This window comes from Nicotiana sylvestris, chromosome 9 (assembly GCF_000393655.2).
Source record: "Nicotiana sylvestris chromosome 9, ASM39365v2, whole genome shotgun sequence".
NCBI lineage: Eukaryota > Viridiplantae > Streptophyta > Magnoliopsida > Solanales > Solanaceae > Nicotiana > Nicotiana sylvestris.
This window is the reverse complement of record NC_091065.1, coordinates 70,303,446-70,317,918: the sequence shown is the minus strand read 5'-3', so window position 1 is coordinate 70,317,918 and position 14,473 is coordinate 70,303,446.

Here is a 14,473-nt window from a genome sequence, read left to right as displayed (position 1 = left end):
AGGAACATGATGTATGTTTCCTGCTTTTTGGATTATGGACGTTTGGTCCTTTTGTCCAAACGATGGAACAAGACTTGTGAAATTCCAATTATCCTTAGATTGCCACCTATCCATGGAATGACTAAGAGTCATTCCCTTAAATTGTGGCCTTCTGCCACGTTTTTGGGGAGGGATTAATCTTATTCACTAATTTTATTAATTAATTAATCTTATCCACTAATTTTATTAATTAACTAGGTAATATCCTATTACCCAGTAATTAATCAATTACCCGTATAATTAAGAATGATCTCAAATTATCTAAAAATACTACTCATTTTTAATATACTTTATACATTATACTATCACAGTCATGTGGTACCTCGTATGGCAGTAGTCCATAAATATCGGGTATTATCGTTCGACCCGTATTTTATCCCAAATTGGCCACTTTCAACGAAACTCGTTTTTCTTTAATTCGTGTATCCTTTATCCTTCATGACACTTACTTATCACTTGTTATAAATAGCATAAATACGTTAACCTAAAGATAATCGCATCCCCGAGTCTACGTCGATCAACTGAAGACGAAACTTTTTAATGTACGAAAATGTGAGATGTAACACCCACGCCATGACTTGTGATCGAATTCCTTCTAATCTCGTAACTGTTGCTACCTTCTATCATACAACCTCTACGATACTGACCTTGTAAGTGTGCCTATGCAACTTTTCTCTCCTCTTTCCTCCAGCTTTTAGCCAATCTCTAGGCCTTACATTGTAAACATATACAAGGCTTAATAGGATGCCTCTCTGGGCATCTATAGGAGTACTGAAGTTCTTCGCTCGATACTTTGTAGAAATTGCAAATATGGCTATATCTTATTTCATAGACTTGGTTATCCATTCGTATAACTTTAATGCATCTACGTAGGTCATACTATACCATAATTCTTACTTCGATTTATCGTTACTGAGGTCTGCAACCAACTCCAGGTTACTCTCGTTACTTATCCTTAAGAGTGATGGTCTGATCTCATCTCATACAGTTGAACTTTTATCCATCTATTGATGATTCACCTTAGTGATGATCCATCATTTACCACTGATAACTTGATCTCTAATGTACACCGCCGCTAGGGCTCGCGTCTCATCGGGGGCATCTAGCATGGTCTCACCCCCTTTTTCCTCGCGAGTCCGAGTTTCGACATTTTGGGGACAACTCCTTTCCTTTTGGGAATTGGGTATGAATTTTGAAGAGTTTCCACCTAACAGATTTAAGGTGCGTTAGGGCACCAAGAACAATCAACTCATGAAACTAGTTTACATTACCAGAGATTAGATAAGGGCTCAAAATTACCTTGAGGGAAAGGTGTTAGGCACCCCTCGAGGTCCACAATGATGGGTCCCCGCCAAACATAATTTAAGCGAAGTAGTCTTATAATCAAATAAACTAATAGAGATTATTTTAAAATAAGGAGTAAAGGGGTCCTAAGTTTTTTAGCCTATAGAATCACTTTTGTGCAATACTTGGTAATCGTCCCCAAATTGGGGTGCTACATATAACATTAGCGCACATGTCATCATTTCCTTTACTATCCGATTATCATCCCGTTAATTATTGTTACCTAAGCGTTCTAATAACATCCAGTACGTGCCTTATACGTGCATTACCCGTCCCTTACCTGTGTCCCTGGAGGTATTTATGACCTCTATTTAAGTGGTTCTAGACTCACCTATGGTTGTTTAAAAGGAGAAAACTAGGCGACAAACAAAACAGGTAGGATTGTCACATAAAAGATCACTTAAGGGCTCATATTTACCTCCACAAGTAGACACAAAGCAAGTGCACGCCATTCAGACAAGCAGTTTTATAAGTTCAGGAGTCTTATAGGCAGGATATCTAAATGAGTATAAACAGAATAGACAACAGTTTTATTTAAGCGAGGTAGTGAATACTTATCATTTTGCCTACTAATTTTATCACTTACTAAATCTGAACACATTTCAAGCAGCGAGAAGATCACAATTGTAATCTCAGAATTTAACTATCCTACAGGTTTGCCTAAGTGATAGCTGGGCAGAACCCTATTAGCATAGTATCTAAGCTGTAAACAGTTATTGATTTTAACAGGCTGATTTTATATTTAGACCCTATAGGCATGCTTTCTAAGTGTTGGGACTGATTACAAGCATTATTTTATGACGCAGAAGACCGATTTTATATGCACTCCATATAGGCATGATATCTAAGTGCAGAAACTGATCTTAAAACCTTATAGGCATGGTATCTAAATGTAGAAATTAATTTATGAAATTATCAGATCACAAGGACTATAAACAGAAACATATTAGGTAGATGGAGTTCAGACATGAACCCCAATGGTCAAAGAGTAGAGTCACAATCAATTCAAACAAGGTTTCACATTGCCTGGGATTGACTTAATTCATTAGCTATTACTAGGTGAGCATATTCGCATAAATTAAACATAGAACAACATGCTGGGATCAAGTTACTGATCCGACAGTCATACAGAAAAGGTAGCAATAGATGAGAGCATAGAAATCATAAATTAATTAGGAACATGTTAAAACACATAAAAACAGGACATGCATTGAGACATGCTACTTAAGAGATGGGTAAATAAGTGTCATGGATCAAAGATGAGCATGCTAAAGTGTATTAAACACTAACATATCGGACGTGACAAATTCACAGGAGTTGAAACATGCTAGTTAACGGAAACGTAAGGGCAAAAAAGGCATGTTGATATTATCAGCAGATAGCATATTGAATAGGACATGGTAACAGAGATAGACATGATGTTTTAAAGCAGTAGACAGGAAGAGAATAAGTCTAATTACATAGCATATTGAATGATAGCAGCAGTGGAGATATACCAGTTAAGAGATAGCAATAGGAAAGTGAAACAAATAGGATCCAAGAGTCTAGCCTTGGCTTTCAGCCGGCTAGACAGTGCAACAAACACAAGTTGTAATGTAGAGTGTAGTGAATAAGCAAGAATGTGTGTGTGTTTCTGTCTTTTTTAGTGTGTTCGTGTATAGGTGTATGAGTCTGTGTGTTTTAAAATCAGAACAATGAGGAGTTTTTATAGCATTCAATAGAGTAGGACACATAAGGTAATGGACAAATCACACGCACATAAGGTATGAAAAATCAATTAACAATCAGTCATGAATCAATTAAGGGGACAAAATCAAATAAGTACCACTTAATTTAAGGAAAATCTCACATGGAATCAATCAGTAATTAAGAATAAGGTTAATAAGGTAAGAACTACTTTCCGGAATCAATTAGGAATCAGAATACAAAATCAAGCCAGTAGTACGGATACATAAATAGGGTAAGAATAAGTAAAAACTTTAATAAGGAAATATATGTACTAAATTCAACCCTAATTTAGGTAAGTAGATCAATTAACACTTTAATTGACAGAGTTAAAGGTAACATGCTGAAGATAACATGATTAATAGTCAGAGAATCAAAACCTTAGGAAACACAAAGACATATACATGGAGCTTGATTAAACCAAGTAAAATCAGTCGGAGAGTAAATAAGAGAGTTAGAGATGAGAACATTTAATGCTAAAAAACCTTTTTTTTTTGCAAAAATCTCCCAGAAATCAAAACCCTAGCTTCTTAGGGTGAAAATAAAATTGGTCAATAATAGTAAAAACAGAAAAATTTTAAAGAAAAAATATCAGACAAACTCAAAAACCCTTCAGATCTAAAGAGATCTAACGGATTCAACCAGAAATAACTAAGTTTATAAACAGAAGTGACTCAAATCTGGTTTGAACCAGTGATTTGAAACCATAAAACACGAAAATATCAGTACTCACAAATATCAGAGTGAACATAGATGAAATAATCGAGAAAGGAGAGAGTTGAACCGATTTAGTTCGATTTTGGCTAGATTTGCATTGCCATGTTAGGAAAGCAACTAAATAGGGTCATAAACGAGTAGCCAGCGGTGAGGAGAGACCAATAATGTAAGGGAATCCATGGTTGATTCCATTTTAGGTTGGCATCAGAGGGGATAATAGGTGACATCGCTAGGGTTAGAGGGGGGAGAGAGACGAGAGCATATGAGGGCGACGCGTTTGGGAGAATGGGTAGGGTTAGGGTCGTTTGGTTAAGATAAAAAAGGAAAAATGATCCTGGACCGTTGATCCTCTAAGATCAATGGCTAGGATCAAACTCTGGGCTGGATCGGGTTAATGGGCATTTGGGCCGGGTTAGTTTAGAAAATTAATTAAGAAAGAGGCTATGTTTTAAATACACATTTAATTTAATAAAATAATTTTATAAAATAATTTATAAATGATAAAAATGTAATTTTTGCATGAAAATAATTTAAAATAATTACTTAACATTATAAAAATATAAAAAAGTCATTTTCTATATAGGTAATGTAATTATGCATATATATAGGCTATTATTGCAAAAATACAATTCTAGCCTTAAAAATGCAAATATAATTATAAAAATGCAATTAAAATATTTAAACATTTATATGGGCATAAATGATGAATTTAGATGATTAAATCACCATAAAATAATATGATAGATAATTATTGGATATTTGTATGATGAAAAATGCAGAAATAAATTGATTTAAGGCCTTTAAAAATAATAGGGAAAAATTATGAAAATAATTATGCATGTTTGAAAATGCATGTGCAATATTTTGAAAGTATGTATGCATATTTTAATATATGAGGGAAAAATTGGGTATCAACAGCTGCCCTCTTTACCCGGAAAGGATGAAAGAGTTTCGGGTAAAAAAATGATGACCGATTTTGACCGAATGGGATGTTTTGAAAAATAGAGGCCGAACCCTGGTCTTTGAGCTGCCTACATATCCCTGCTTTTATAGGAATCAGGCCATGTGTAGTTCTGAACCTAACGGTGAATGAAACCGATGGAATTGTTATAGGAATGGTCGTATGTTTTGGAAAGGTTCCTTTTGGGAAAGATAACATCGGATGGGTTTATGCGGAGTTATGAATATGAATACGAATCATAACAGGTGTATCACATGGTAGGTATCAGAACGGTCGTAGGGTAAAGGTGAGTAATTGATGGGAGTCGATTACGTTTGAGATAATGGCAAACAGTGTGGATGGTATGAGTAGAAACCAGGGCAAAGGTTGCTCCCGTTTGAAGGACAGTTACCTCTTAGATTACCTGCAAAACTAAAAATAAGATGTGTGCAAGTATATAGATTATTGTAAAAATTTAAACATGATGCAAATTCCCTTTGGACCATGAAGGTTGTGTTTGGATGGTGAAGATGATGTCCTCAGACCGTGATGTCCCGGGCCATGAGTCATGCGATAAGAGATTCACAGGCCATGAAATAATATTATTGGGCCATGAAAATGGTGCATTTGAACCATCACGCCTTTGAATAATAATGTGCAATATTGAGTGATCCTCAGGCCATGACATGGTGTCTTCAGGCTATGAGAATGATGCCTTCGGACTATGACGCCTTTGGATAAATTGGCTATATATCAGCCCATGAAATGCAGTGACATGATGTCAAAGGTAATAACAAGACAAAGCTTAGTCTTGTGCAGAGTTTGGGGACTTTGCTTAGCCTCGATAGAAGAAGATAATGCGAAGTTTTAGAATAGAGCAACACTTATGCAGAAGGAGACAAGGCTTAGTCTTATGAGAAGGGAGTGCTCAACCTTATGCAAGTAGGGAGGCGGGGCTTAGCCATCATGCAAAGATCGAGACATGGCTTAGTCTCATGCAAAGAGAAGGTAATGCTTAGACTAAGCAAATAGGGAGGCAGGGCTTAGCCTCATGCAAGAATCAAGATAGAGCTTAGTCTCATGCAAAGAGAAGGTAATGCTTAGCCTTATGCAAATATAAAGGCAGGGCTTAGCCTCATGCAAGATTTGAGACAGGGCTTAGTCTCGTACAAAGAGAAGGTAGTGCTTAGCCTTATGCAAATAGGGCGGCAGGGCTTATTCTCGTGCAAAGAGAAGGAGTGCTTAGCCTTATGCAGATAGGGAGGCATGACTTACCCTCATGAAAGGTTTGAGACATGGCTTAGTCTCGTGCAAAGAGAAGGCAATGCTTAGCCTTATACAGTGAGCAAGTAGCAGATAGGAGTAGAATATTTCTTAGCTGGAGATATATTTGCGTCTAGTGGCCTGATTGATAGTGATTTTGATATGTGTATATTTGCGAATACCCCTGTCATGTTCATTGTGTCTGCATCCAAAGAAAAATTGTGAGTTTTGTAGGGGGAGGTTGGTTTGTGCCCTTTCCTACTTGTTTTGCTTTGCTCTACTCTGGAGACCCTGCTCGAGTTACCCTGGGTAACACCTGGCTGTCACAGAAATAAGATTTTCGAAAAAATATGTACTTATTGACGAAAGAGAGTTATTTTAGAAAACATGGTGGTATATGATATCAAGTAAATTAGATGAACTAATGACTGTGACACTTTTAGGGACATTACGGCTTTCTTGCATTAGAATTTTGAGGGTCGTCCTCAAAATTTTGCCCCAGTTACTAAACCGATTTCTGACTGTCTGGCATATAATGGCATCGGCTGGACTTGCTCCGGAATTTGAGGGTCCTCAAAATTCTGCCCTAGTTTCTGGTTCTGGGGGAAATGAAAATTTTATTGAGATATGACCGAACCCACAGGGCTGCCTACGTATCCTCTCTTAAATGGGAATCAGGTCAAGCGTAGTTCAGTTACATCAGGTGAAGAAATGTGAATAATTTAAACGTAATATCTCTTGACTACGTTTGAATTGATAGGTTTTTGCCAAACTTCTCCGTCCATTTCTGCAAGTATGAGTTCTCCTCCTGTTAGCACCATGTGAACCATGTAGGGACCTTGCCAGTGGGTGAAAATTTACCTTTGGCTTCATCCTGATGTGGGAAAATCCACTTCAGCACCAGCTGGCCCGGTGCGAATTGTCTTGGTATGACCCTTTTGTTGAAAGCTCTGAACTTTCTATTCTGATAAAGCTGACCATGACATACTGCATTCATTCTTTTTCCATCTATGAGGGCTAGTTGCTCGTAGCGGATCCTTATCCATTATGCATCGCTGAGTTCGGCTTCCTGTATGATCCTTAAAGAAAGAGTTTCTACTTTGACTGGAATGACAGCTTCAGTACCATAAACCAGTAAATAAGGAGTTGCCCTAGTTGATGTGTGGACCGTAGTGCGGTATCCCAATAGGGCAAAGGGTAACTTCTCATGCCATTGTTTGTGATTTTCTACCATTTTTCTTAGTATCTTCTTGATGTTGTTGTTGGCAGCTTCCACAGCTCCATTTATTTGAGGCCTGTATATTGTAGAGTTTTTGTGCTTGATTTTGAAGGTTTCACATATGGCTTTCATCAAATCGCTATTGAGATTGGCGGAATTATCAGTGATAATGGACTCTGGAACCCCAAATCGGCAAACAATATGATCCTTGAAAAAATCTGTAACGACTTTCTTGGTTATAGCTTCGTAGGATGCGACCTCTACCCATTTTGTGAAGTAATCGATGGGCACTAAAATGAACCGGTGCCCATTAGAAGCAATGACCTCGATTGGACCAATGACATCCATTCCCCAGGCAGCAAAAGGCCAAGCTGCACTTGTTGCGTTGAGCTCCTTAGGTAGTACCCTTATCATGTTTGCATGTATCTGACATTGGTGGAATTTCTGTACGTACCGGATGCAATCCGTTTCCATGGTCATCCAAAAATATCCAGCTTTGAGTATATTCTTGGCTAGAACAAAACCATTCATATCTGGTCTTCAAGTTTTGGCATGTATATCATCAAGCAATCTGGAAGCCTCCTTCGCGTCAACACACCTTAACAACCCCAGATCAGGAGTTCTGCTATACAGGGTCCCTCCGCTTTGGAAGAAGTGATTGGACAACCTCTGTAGTATACGTTTCTGAGTATGATTTGCTTGTTCTGGATATTCTCCTTTCGCCAAATATTCTTTGATATTGTGGAACCAAGGCTTTCCATCCATTTCTTCTTCAACATGAGCACAGTAAGAAGGTTGATTATGGATCCTCACCAGGATGGGATCGATGAAATTCTTATCTGGATGTTGTATCATTGATGATAAGGTGGCCAGCGCGTCTGCGAACTCATTTTGAATTCCGGGTACATGTTTGAATTCTATCTTTGTGAATCTTTTCATCAATTCTTGCACATGATACAAGTATGGTAGTATCTTGGTGTTCTTCGTAGCCCATTCTCCTTGAACCTGATGTACTAGAAGATCCGTATCGCCAATTACCAACAACTCTTGTATATTCATATCGATGGCCAAATTGAGACCCATGATGCAAGCCTCATATTCTGCCATATTGTTGGTGCACAAAAACCTAAGCTTTGCGGACATCGGGTAATGTTGACCTGTCTCTGATACCAAAACTGCTCTAATGCCCACTCATTTGAAGTTTGCAACCCTATCAAAGAACATTCTCCAACCGTGATAGGCTTCAGCAATGTCCTCTCCTACGAATAATACTTCTTTATCGGGAAAATACATTTTTAATGGTTCATATTCTCCTCCCATAGGATTTTCAGCAAGATGGTCTACCAATGCTTGTTTTTTGACTGCCTTCTGAGTTACATAGACGATGTCGAACTCACTTAATAATATCTGCCACTTGTCCAACTTACCAGTTGGAATGGGCTTCTGAAAGATGTACTTTAGAGGGTCCATCATGGATATGAGGTATGTAGTGTAGGCACACAAGTAATGCCTCAATTTCTTAGCTGTCCACGTCAAAGCACAACAAATGCGTTCCAGCAGAGAGTATCGTGCTTCATAAGGTGTGAACTTCTTACTCAAGTAGTATGTCTTGCTCCTTTCTTCCTGTCTCGTCATGTTGTCCTAAAACACATCCAAAAGCTCCAACTAATACAGATATATATAGTAGCAAAGGTCTCCCAGGTTCTGGCGGGACTAGGACTGGTGGTGTGGATAGGTATTCATTGATTTTGTCAAAAGCTTTCTGACAATCCTCGGTCCAACTTGTTTCAGCATCTTTCCGCAACATTTTGAAGATGTGTTCACATATTACTATGGACTGTGCTATGAAGCGGCCGATGTAGTTGAGACATCCTAGGAAGCTCATCACGTCTTTTTTGCTCTTTGGTGGTGGTAATTATTAGATAGCTTTAACTTTGGATGGATCCAACTCGATTACTTGGCGGCTGACGATAAATCCCAATAGCTTTCCTGCGGGAACCCCGAATGCACATTTTGCGGGGTTCAGTTTCAGATTGTACCTCATTAGCCTATCAAAGAACCTTCTCAAGTTTGCTATGTAATCCATGGCCTTCTTGGATTTGATGATGACGTTGTCAACATATACCTCTATTTCCTTGTATATCATATCATGGAAGGTGGTTGTCTCTAATGTAAATAGCCCCAGCATTCTTTAGACCGAACGCCATCATTTTGTAGCAGTACACTCCCCATGGTGTAATGAAGGCTGTTTTCTCTACTTCTTCTTCGTCTATCCAGATCTGATGATAACCCGCAAGCAATCTACAAAGGATTGGAGCTCATGCTTGGCGCAATTGTCGATCAGGATGTGTATATTTGGTAGTGGGAAATCATCCTTGGGACTTGCTCTGTTTAAATCCCGGTAGTCTACACATACCCTGACCTTCCCGTCTTTCTTCGGAACCAGTATAATGTTGGCTAACCAGGTTGGGTACTCAACTACCTTGAGGACTTTGGGTTTGATTTGCTTAGTGACTTCCTCCTTCATTTTCAGGCTCGTATCTGGTTTGAACTTTCTGAGTTTCTGCCTCACCGGCGGACACACTGAATTGGTAGGCAACTTATGAGCCACTATGGATGTGCTCAGACTAGTCATATCATCATATGACCATGCAAATATATCCTCATATTCTTTCAGGAAATGAATGTGCTCTTCCTTCTTTGATGGTGATAACTGAATGCTTATGCGAGTCTCTTTGATGGTTTCAGAATCTCCCAAATTGATTGCTTCAGTCTCGTCCAAATTGGATTTAGGTTTATTCTCAAAGTTCTCAACTTCTCTGATATCTTCCTCGGGTATTTCATCTTCTTCTTCTGAGTCACTCTCCTTATATTGCGTTGTCTCATTACATGTCACAGTCATCGGTTTATCAGAAAAAGTAATAACAACGCTGTAGAAAGAAAATGTGAAAGATAATAATGAATAATAAATAGCAATGCATTGATTAATTTGAAAATATCCCAAAACAAATACGGCTCGATGTCCCGAGCAATTATTTCGAAACAAAATGCGTCTTTAAAATAGAAATTACTGAAAATATCTTAAATGCCTATAGTGGCTATTAAAACAATTCAGGCGAATTGCCAAGCTACCTAGGAACTCCGCTGGCGCAGGATGGTGTGGCAGTCCAATTCCTGAGAATAGCTCCCTACTCCACAGTCCGAATGGTGAGGCCTTCTTCCTCCTCCTCCTCAATTATCACATTGCAATCCATATTCTCGTCATCCAGGAACAGGTTTCTCAACCCAGCCAAAGCTTCTTCCTCTACAGATCCCTATATTGTATCGGCTTGGTGAAAAGTCTGATGCAGGTATGGTACTGACTGCTCGAGAGGGTAATAAGGACCATGCCATGGAGGTGACCAATCATCATACTCTTGCCAGGTGTATGGATATCCCAGCCCGAAAGTTGTGTCGTGACGTTTCAACTCTATCGGTTTGGTAATGCCTTGGAGATCCTTCCCAAGCCCTTTGCCGGGTTCATACCCAGACCATGCTAGTATGCTTTCTATTTTGTTACTCCACCACTTGTCATTCTCAATCGCGTTGACATGTTCAATGTGGTGATAGGTTTCTCCACCCAGCCTTCTTCTATTCTCGATAACGGGGATATTTTGACTGGTGTAAATGGGGTTACTTCCATCTCCGCGAATGATTACCTCTTGATGATTCCATTTGAACTTCACGGCCTGGTGTAGCGTGGAAGCCATGGCCCCAGCGGCATGTATCCAAGGTCGACCCAATAGAAGATTGTATGTAGCTGATATGTCTAGCATTTGAAATTCAACATCGAACCAAATTGGTCCATCTGCAGGCAAAGGTTAATTTCCCCAATCGTGGCCCTTTGAGACCTATCAAATGCTTTCACGTTTATACTTCCTACCTGTATCTCATGGAAATATTTGCCCAATCTTTTCAGAGTAGTCAGTGGACAAACTATTAAGACCCTGGCGATGAATTTGTCTTCAAACTGTACGGTGATATGCAGTGCCCTGTTGTGACTTAACCCTTCAGGCGGTAGTTCATCCTCGTGGAAGGTGATCTTGTGACTCTCCAGTACTTCCCTACCATGTTGGCCATCTTTCCACTGGTGATATTGTTGGGCAAATAAGCTTCGTTCAACACCTTCATAAGAGCATTCTTATACGCCTCTGAATTTTGCAATAGTGACATGATGGATATCTGAACGGGGGTCTTGTTTAAATGATTGACGATAGAGTATTCCCTCACTTATACTTTCCTCTAAAGATCGTTCGGTCCAATTTCTATGACAGGTTGTTTGGTAGCAACCTCCTTGCTTGATCTTCCCAAATTTTTGGGTGTATAGATCCTTCCAGTTCTGGTCATTCCCTGTGCGGCACCAGATTCTTCCATCTTTGCTTTTCCCTTTCTTCTAGCTTCAGCAACATAATCCCAAGGTATGGCATTGGACTTGAAAGTGGTGTGGTTGCTACTGTCACTGTGAAAGGTGTGGCCACTTCTACCTCAAATGGAATAGGTGTGGCTGTAGGTGGTGTTATGTTTACCTCAAATGGAACCGATGCGGTTACCTCAACCTCAACTGGCAACTATACTTGGACTATAATAGGATTAAGCATGACTGTGGGCTTCTTAGGATCATTGCCCTCTTTGATAAGTCCAATTGATCCCTCGAGATCCCACTTCTCATCTATTTCTATCACATTGATCCCTTTGCCCCTATGATACGGAAGAGGATTGTTGTGAATGTTGGGTGCAGCTTCCTTCGCCTGTATGACCTTGTTATCAATCAACGTCTGAATCTTATCCTTCAATGTCCGGCATTTGTCAATGGTGTACCCCTTCATACCAGAATGATATGCAAAGGTTTTATTTGGGTTGACCTATTGAAATGAATTCTCCATTGCCACGGCGGGATAGGGGTGACATAACCGGCATCCCTCAACCTTTCGTACAACTGGTCGATGGGTTCAGCAATGGCGATGTACTGTCTGGGTGGTTTGCAATGACGGTGTACTATCTAGGTGGTTTGCGATCAAAATTAGGTCAGGATTTCTAGTAATTTGGATGAGCTGGAAGGTTGGTGGTGGAAGGTTGAGAGTATCTGGGAGGTGAGTGTTGGTATATAGGTGGAGGCATTTGGTATGTGAGTGGAGATTTTGGGCCTTGGGCCACCATTACTGCCCCTACTTCCTTCTTCTTTGATATGCCACCTGATTGCAATGCTTTGTTCGTGGCCTACAGTGCCTCAAAATTTGTCACCATCCCGCTTTTGATGCCCTCTTCAATCCTTTCTCCAAGTTTGATGATATCGGAGAACTTATGCTTCTCAATAACCATTATCCTTTCATAATACTATGGGTCTTGTGCCCTAACAAAGAACTTGTTTATTTGTTCCTCGTCTAATGCTGGTCTGATTTTAGATGCTTTCGACCTCCACCAAGTAGCATACTCGCGGAAAGTCTCAGTTGGCTTCTTCTTTAGGTTCTGGATATAGAAGACATCCAGTTCATTCTCCATATTAACCCTGAACCGGTCCATAAATTTTGATGTCATGCTTACCCAATTGGCCCATTTCTTAGGATTCTGGCTTATGTACCAGGACAGGACATCTCCGTTAAGACTTCTCATGAAGAGATTCATTCGAATCCTTTCATATTTTTCGACTCCCACGAGTTTGTCACAATAAGTCCTCAAATGAAGCTTGGTATCACCCATTCCATCAAACATCTCGAACTTGGGAGGTTTGTATCCTTCCAGTAGTTCCACATCTGGTTGTATGCATAAATCCTCGTAGTTCAGACCTTCTATCCCTTTACCTTCTTCAACACCCTGAACTTGACTTGTTAACTTCTTGAGATCCTCGGCCATGATCTTGATGAGCAGGTCCTTCTCAGCAGATTCTGGTGTATAGGAGATTGGTTGAGTGGAATGGGGTATTGTTTCCACGTATATGGGGTTGTTTTGGTGGGTGCCCGGTATTTGGGTGTAGTGGTGATCGTTGGTGGAGTTTTGAGGATCAGGAATAGGTTATGGTGTGTTCTGAGGAGTATGATAAGTAGTGGTTTGAGACTAATGGGTTGGTTGATGATGGTGTTGTGGAGGAGTTGGTATCGTAGAGGAGTGGGGTTTTGAGGTGGTGTGGTGTACTGATGGGGTGCAAGAGGATTTTGTGGACGTTGGTTTGGCGTATTTTGAGGAGGTGCTGGGTTTTGAACTTTTTGTTGGTTGACGTCTGGGACGTTCAGAGTGAGGGAGAGGTTTGCCAATTGTGGACCTGCTCAAGTTCTCCTTGTAACTCAAATATTTTTTGCTCCAATCTCAAGACCAAATCATTCTGGACCGGAGTACTCTGACCATCTGAAGTTTCAAAATTCTCAGCATTTTCTTTTCGTATACCACTCAAATCATCCATCTTAGCTTTTCCTCTGCTTTTCGGATTACTCGGAAGATGAGGAGGTGGAGGGCCTCTAGATCTGGTGTGATATGCTGATGATTCTAGTATGTACGAACCAAGCTTAGGGGATGGGAATAATAAAAATAAAGAAAAACAAAAAGTAAACAAGTCAGTAAGGATTCTAAAAGTGTTTGCAGTATTTAAACACATATTGCGAGAATGTGAATTTGCGTCTTAATTTGGGAGCATCGTTGTGCCCGAGTTAGGCTTAGCGACAAATAGATTTGGAGAATTTCAGTGCCAATAATTGCCTCATTTCATTAATGTAAAAATAGATGATTCTAAAAATGACACTGAATAAGATAAGTCACTAATGGCACTTGGCCTTATTACATTTTGAAAAAGAAAATAAACCTAATCTACTTGTTCCGAGAAGGACCTTCTCTAGGATGGATGTTTTTGGCTTCGTCGATAAAATTCCCCAGTTCACGCAGGTTTAGCAGTAGGTATGCCCTTGCTAAATGTCCTCCTTCACTTCCTTCAGTGTTCTAACAATCGGTGATTCTCTTCCTCATTTTCCCTCCAATTCCATCAGACTGTACTCCAGATGTTCCAACCTTTCACTGGATTTAATAGCCCTCTCTCTCCATTCATTGATTAGTTCCACATCGGTCTTGTGTCGCTCCAGATGCTAGCCTCAGACTCGTGAACTCTTTTGTGCAGTTTGTTATATTTCACATGTGCTTCGGCAATTACATCTATGACTCTATTTCCCGAACCAACCCTTGGCTCGAATATTCATGCTATGTTA